Raw genomic sequence first — 6,609 nt, 5'->3', positions numbered from 1 at the left:
TCATTCTTCCCTCAGTCTCAGCGAGAGCAGGGCCCTGCTGACACCTTGATTTTGGACTTCTAGCCTCCAGAACTCTGAGACAATGTATACCTGTCTTAGCCACCCAATTTATGGCTCTTTGTTACGGTAGCCCTAGCAAACTAATACAATGAATATGCATTCCTGTATCTTTATTTTATACCTTCAGTTATAATCCAATACTATGTAATCTATTTTGTTGCTCAAATTGTTTCAGCCTGTCATTGTGAGCTCTTTCAGGTTGGTTCCCTTGTCCCCTTGATATGCCCCCATCCTTTTGTTTAGTGGGTACTTTCTTACTTTCTAGTACTGCAAGATGCTCTAAATCATCTATTTTCCCTGCCCCAGCCCCAGAATCAGCCAATTCTCCACATTCTTTCTGTTATTGGAGAATGGTATTCAGAAACCAAGATCTAGCTGTGAGATACGATGCTGTTATTGTAGCGTCATTGCTTCTAGGCCTTCTGGGGCAACAGAGTTAGGTAATACATGTATGTATACTAACCATGTGCATATAGTATCTATAATCATTTCCGTATCTATTCATCTGACTATATACTAAGCTAAATACAAGTTCACACTGCTGTCTCCCATGCTAACCCAGTACCACAGAGTTCATTCTAGCCTTTCCCCCTTGTGGGTCTGTGACTTCTCCCTCTGACAGTGAGAAACCTGGCTCCCAACATTCATTACTTATTTGCTCAACCCCAATATATATGTAAAGCATTTTCTTTTGTTTGTTTGTTTGTTTGTTGTTTGTAAGGCACTTTCAAAATTTTTAACCCATACATAGCCCAATGAGAAATAGATGTAACAGTTACAGTACAGTGTTTCTGTAGAGTGCATCCTTCTTTTTGTTTTTAGCCTTTGAGAGTTTCCAGTGAAAACACTGTTTTCCAAAGTTACTTAGGTCAGCTCCTTTTCTTCTCACCCTCCTCAGTGTGTATGTCATAGGTGTGTAATATAATTAGATTAATTTGTCACAGTCTGCATTCTAGCCCAGAATACCCTGGCATCCTGGCTGATTTTCTCAGTTGTTTATCGTATGTTGGATAAACAGATATTAGCACTAAGCTCTCTGGGAGCACAATTCCTACTTATGTCCGTATCTCCCAGTTACATCTGCATAAATAGGTGCCCTATGAATCCATTGAATGACTGAATATACTTTTATTAATTTAATTATAAAAGAAAAAGCAAGACGCAGATCCTTAGTTGCTCCTTTTTGTTCACTAATGATTCCCAACTCTCAACCATCTGGCTGGCTCCAGCCCAGTCTAGAAAAGTCCTGTTCCCTTTCCAGCTCTGCTTCCTCTGATGTACCGAGACACTGGGGACCCAGGTGGAGCACACATGCGCGCACACACATCAACACACATATACTGTTTTGCTCCCCCTGTCCTTTTGCCTTTACAACCGTTACACAAAGACGTGCTTTCCTCCTTGGGATGCCTTCACCATCCCCTCTCTTCATCCCTATACATCTCTTCTCCCAAACTCTCTTGTAAAGCCCTATTCCCTAGGAAGTCCTGTTTGATTTACCCTGGAGGCAGTTTTCTCTCTCCTGACACCACTCTGGGCCTCTCAGACTATTGGCCTTTACCTGAGAGCAGGGAGAGGATGAAGAAAAGAGAGAGGAGGCGCTGAAGGGGTGAGAGGGCCGAGAGAGTCCCTGGAGTAGGCTGAGATGGTGCAGAGGTCCAGGAGGATGGCTGAGCCTCCAAAAGAGTTGCAGTGTCTCCATCACCTCTCTGTCACTCCCCCAGGACTGCCTTTGCTCCCACCAAAAACACCAATATTTCTTGGTGTCTATTCTAAACTCCTTCCATGGGCTGGAAGCTGGAGTTCCAGAGATAAAAAAGGTATGGGGGGCCGGGCGCGGTGGCTCACGCCTGTAATCCCAGCACTTTGGGAGGCCAAGGCGGGCGGATCACAAGGTCAGGAGATCGAGACCATTCTGGCTAACACGGTGAAACCCCGTCTCTACTAAAAATACAAAAAAATTAGCCAGGCATGGTTGCGGGCGCCTGTAGTCCCAGCCACTCAGGAGGCTGAGGCAGGAGAATGGCGTGAACCCAGGAGGCGGAGCTTGCAGTGAGCTGAGATCCGGTCACTGCACTCCAGCCTGGGTGACAGAGCAAGACACCATCTCAAAAAAAAAAACAAAAAAAAAAGGTGTGAGGGCCCTATTCCCAAAACACCCACAATCTAACTGGAAAAATGACACAGGAAAAGAGGAGCAAAAATGTAAAATAACAGGCCGAGCGCGGTGGCTCAAGCCTGTAATTCCAGCACTTTGGGAGGCCGAGACGGGTGGATCACGAGGTCAGGAGATCGAGACCATCCTGGCTAACACCGTGAAACCCCGTCTCTACTAAAAAAATACAAAAAACTAGCCAGGCGAGGTGGCGGGCGCCTGTAGTCCCAGCTACTCGGGAGGCTGAGGCAGGAGAATGGCGTAAACCCGGGAGGCGGAGCTTGCAGTGAGCTGAGATCCGGCCACTGCACTCCAGCCTGGGCGATAGAGCAAGACTCCGTCTCAAAAAAAAAAAAAATATATATATATATATATAAAATAGCAACACAATAATGTGGGTGAATTACAAGGAAGGCTAGGTGTCAACTGGTCAAGCAGGTGAGGAAGAGGTGTCAGAATTTGGTTAGTGATGAGCTAGGTGTGGTGTCTCATGCCTGTAATCCCAGTACTTTGGGAGGCTGAGGTGGGAGGATCACTTGAGTCTAGGAGCTCAAGCTCCTATATTGTCCAGCCTGGACAATATAATAATAAGATCCTGTCTATATTAAAAAAAAAATTTTTTTTTGAGGCAGAGTTTTGCTCTTGTTGCCCAGGCTGGAGTACAATGGTGTGATCTTGGCTCACTGCAACCTCCGCCTCCTGAGTTCAAGCGATTCTCCTTCCTCAGCCTCCCAAGTAGCTGGAATTACAGGCATGTGCCATCATGCCCGGCTAATTTTTTTGTATTTTTAGTAGAGATGAGGTTTCACCATGTTGGTTTCACCAGGCTGGTTTCGAATTCCTGACCTCAGGTGATCTGCCCACCTCAGCCTCCCAAAATGTTGGGATTTCAGGCGTGAGCCACCGTGCCTGGCCTAAAAAATTAAAACATTAGCCAGATGTGGCGGTGCATGACTGTGGTCCCAACTACTCTGGAGGCTGAAGTGGAAGGATCACTTGAGCCCCTGAGGTTGAGGCTGCAGTGAGCTGTGACTGAGCCACTGCACTCCAGCCTGGGTGACAGAGTGAGACCCTGTTTCAAAAAAAATAAAAAGAATGTGGCTAGTGATGAGGGGAGTAAAGGGAGGGTCCTTGTAAGCTGAAAGCTTGGAGTTCAGGGGAAGAAATGATCTCTGAGCAGCTATGCCTCATCCTCACTTCCCCTTATCCCATGTCAATCCCCAAGATGAGAAACCACCAGGGATTCTGGGGCAGGTGATTCAGTCAGCTAACTGAAGCAGGGTGTGTTTCAGGGTCATTGTCCCTGGGGCCCTGAATGTCAGGCGGAGCACAGGTTCTGTGGTCGGGGAGGACATCGAGGAACAACACATACCCACTGGGGCCTGTGGGGTCAGGGGGCAAGGGGAGGGAGAGCATCAGGTCAGATAGCTGAGGCATGTGGGGCTGAATACATAACTATATGGCCGGGCGCGGCGGCTCACACCTGTAATCCCAGCATTGTAGGAGGCCGGGGTGGGCAGATCATGAGATCAGGAGTTGGAGACCAGCATGACCAACATGGTGAAACCTCATCTCTACTAAAAACACAAAAATTAGCCGGGCACGGTGGCACGTGGCTGTAATCCCAGCTACTCAGGAGGCTGAGGCAGGAGAATCGCTTGAACCCAGGAGGCAGAAGTTGCAGTGAGCCAAGTTCGTGCCATGGCACTCCAGCCTGGACAACAGAGCTAGACACCGTCTCAAAAAAAAAAACGAAAAACAGAAAACATAAATACGTAAGTGACGGGTTGATGGGTGCAGCAAACCATTGTGGCACACGTTTACCTATGTAACAAAACTGCACGTTCTGCACATACATCCCGGAACTTAAAGTAAAATTTAAAAAATAAGAAATACAAAGTAAAAGGCCCCCGAAGTCCTTGAGGAGAAGAGAATTATGGGGATCAGGAGCACGTTTCAGCAGGACCAGTTTGGATGGTATGTGTGGGAGAGATGGCAGAAAACAGGTGCTGCAGGTCAGCTGAGGTTTACACAGTAGTTCCCATCAAGCCCACATCAGCCTTAGGCCATGTTTTGATGTGGCCATTGAACTTCCTCTCTGGGACTTTCTGTCTGTGGACTGTGCCACTACTGCTTCTTGTTTCAAATTTAAAGCTGAATATGGTCCAGGCAGGCTCCTTCCTTTACCCCTTGTTCTCAAAAGGAAGTCAGCACTTGGGGCACCATGAATTTAGAGGGACAGGTTGAGTATGAGAGACACAGCATGAGCGACCAGAAGACCAGTGTATAATGTAGACGAGGAGGACGAAGTTCCAGCAAAGTTTATTTATGGAAAAGCTTAAGTGATAGCCCAAGCTATTTAGCCTTTCCTCAGCCTGGAAGAAACTTCTCAGCAAACCCTTCTCATACAAAGGCCAGACAGAATCCCAGGGTTTTGTACCTTGGCCCACACTCTTGGTCTGAGTGCTAAACACATGCTTCAGATTTCTGCCCTGGGTACTAAGGCAGAGGGCATCCCAATGGCAGGAAGGCAGAGTTTAAGGGGCTCAATCTGCAAAGAGACTGGTTAGACCCTCAGCACTGATGGCCATACAACTGGGCATCATGTTAGAGGGAGGGGGAAACAGGGAAGTATAATGCTGGGGTGCTGGGTGGAACTGGACTGTGCAATCGGGCTTAGAATCTAGAAACTAACAGAGCTCGGCAGGTGGGAGAATCTGAGGAGGCGGTGGTCGCAGTGTGGGAAGGTAGGGCTGGAAATTGAGGAGGATTGAGGAGGGAGTGGTGGATGTTAGAAGGTGGCAAAGTGTTGGGCTTTTTCTGAAAGATAACCTACAAAGGAGGTGCACAGATTTTTTTTTTTTTTTTTGAGACAGGCTCTCACTCTGGTTGGCGTGCAGTGGCATGATCTCGTCTCACCCCTCCCGCCTTAGCCTCCTAGGTATCTGGGACTAAGGCATGCACCACCACACCTGGCTGATATTTTGTATTTTTAGTAGAGATGGGGTTTGGTCATGTTGCCAGGCTGGTCTGGAAATCCTGGGCTCAAGTGATCCTCCTGCCTTGGCCTCCCAGAGTGCTGGGATTACAGGCATGAGCCACCGTGACAAACATCTTTAAAGAGCCACATCAAGCTGGGTGAAGTGGCTCACGCCTGGGCAACATGTCGAAACCCCATCTCTAGTAAAAATACAATTAGCCAGGTGTGGTGGTGTGTGCCTGTATTCCCAGATACCTGGGAGGCTAAGGTGGGAGGATGTTGTGAGCCCAGGAGGTCAAGGTTACAGTGAGCCATGATGGAGTCACTGCACTCCAGCCTGGGAAATAAAATGAGACCCTGCCTCAAAAAAAAAAAAAAAAAAAAGTCTAGAACCAGACCAGAAATACCATTTGACCCAGCGATCCCATTACTGGGTATATACCCAAAGGAATATAAATGATTCTATTATAAAAATACATGCACATGTATGTTTATTGCAGCACTATTCACAATAGCAAAGACATGGAACCAACCCAAATACATGGAATACTATGCAGCCATAAAAAGGAATGAGATCATGTCCTCTGCAGGGACATGGATGAAGCTGGAAACCATTATCCTCAGCAAACTAACACAGGAACAGAAAACCAAACACCACATATTCTCACTCATAAGTGGGGCCTGAAAACAATGAGAACACATGACACAGGGAGGGGAACAACACACACTGGGGCCTGGGGGGGCGGGGTGGCGAGGGGAGAGAAAGCATCAGGTCAAATAGTTAAGGCATGTGGGGCTTAATACGTAGGTGTTGGATTGATGCGCAGCAAACCACATGGCACACATTTACCTATGTAACAAACCTGCACATTCTGCACATGTATCCCAGAACTTAAAATTAAATTAAATTAAAATTTAAAAAAGAGGCCGGGCGCGGTGGCTCAAGCCTGTAATCCCAGCACTTTGGGAGGCCGAGACGGGCGGATCACGAGGTCAGGAGATTGAGACCATCCTGGCTAACACGGTGAAACCCCGTCTCTACTAAAAATACGAAAAACTAGCCGGGCGAGGTGGCGGGCGCCTGTGGTCCCAGCTACTCGGGAGGCTGAGGCAGGAGAATGGCGTAAACCCGGGAGGCGGAGCTTGCAGTGAGCTGAGATCCGGCCACTGCACTCCAGACCGGGCGACAGAGCAAGACTCCGTCTCAAAAAAAAAAAAAAAAATTAAAAAAGAGCCACACTGGGATCCTGCAAGAGCACAGCCATCTCTTTCCCCTTCCCAACTTCCCACAGGCTTTCTATCTTATTCAGGAGCACCAACCCGAAGTCCAGGAGAAAGACCCTAAGACCCTAGCCAGAACCATGTGTAGGACAAAATAAATGGTGATAAGGGGGGGCAGGACCCCAGTACCCTG

The sequence above is a fragment of the Trachypithecus francoisi genome, unplaced genomic scaffold (assembly GCF_009764315.1).
Source record: "Trachypithecus francoisi isolate TF-2019V2 unplaced genomic scaffold, Tfra_2.0 Lachesis_group11, whole genome shotgun sequence".
Taxonomy (NCBI): domain Eukaryota; kingdom Metazoa; phylum Chordata; class Mammalia; order Primates; family Cercopithecidae; genus Trachypithecus; species Trachypithecus francoisi.
Note: the sequence above shows the minus strand (reverse complement) of the source record.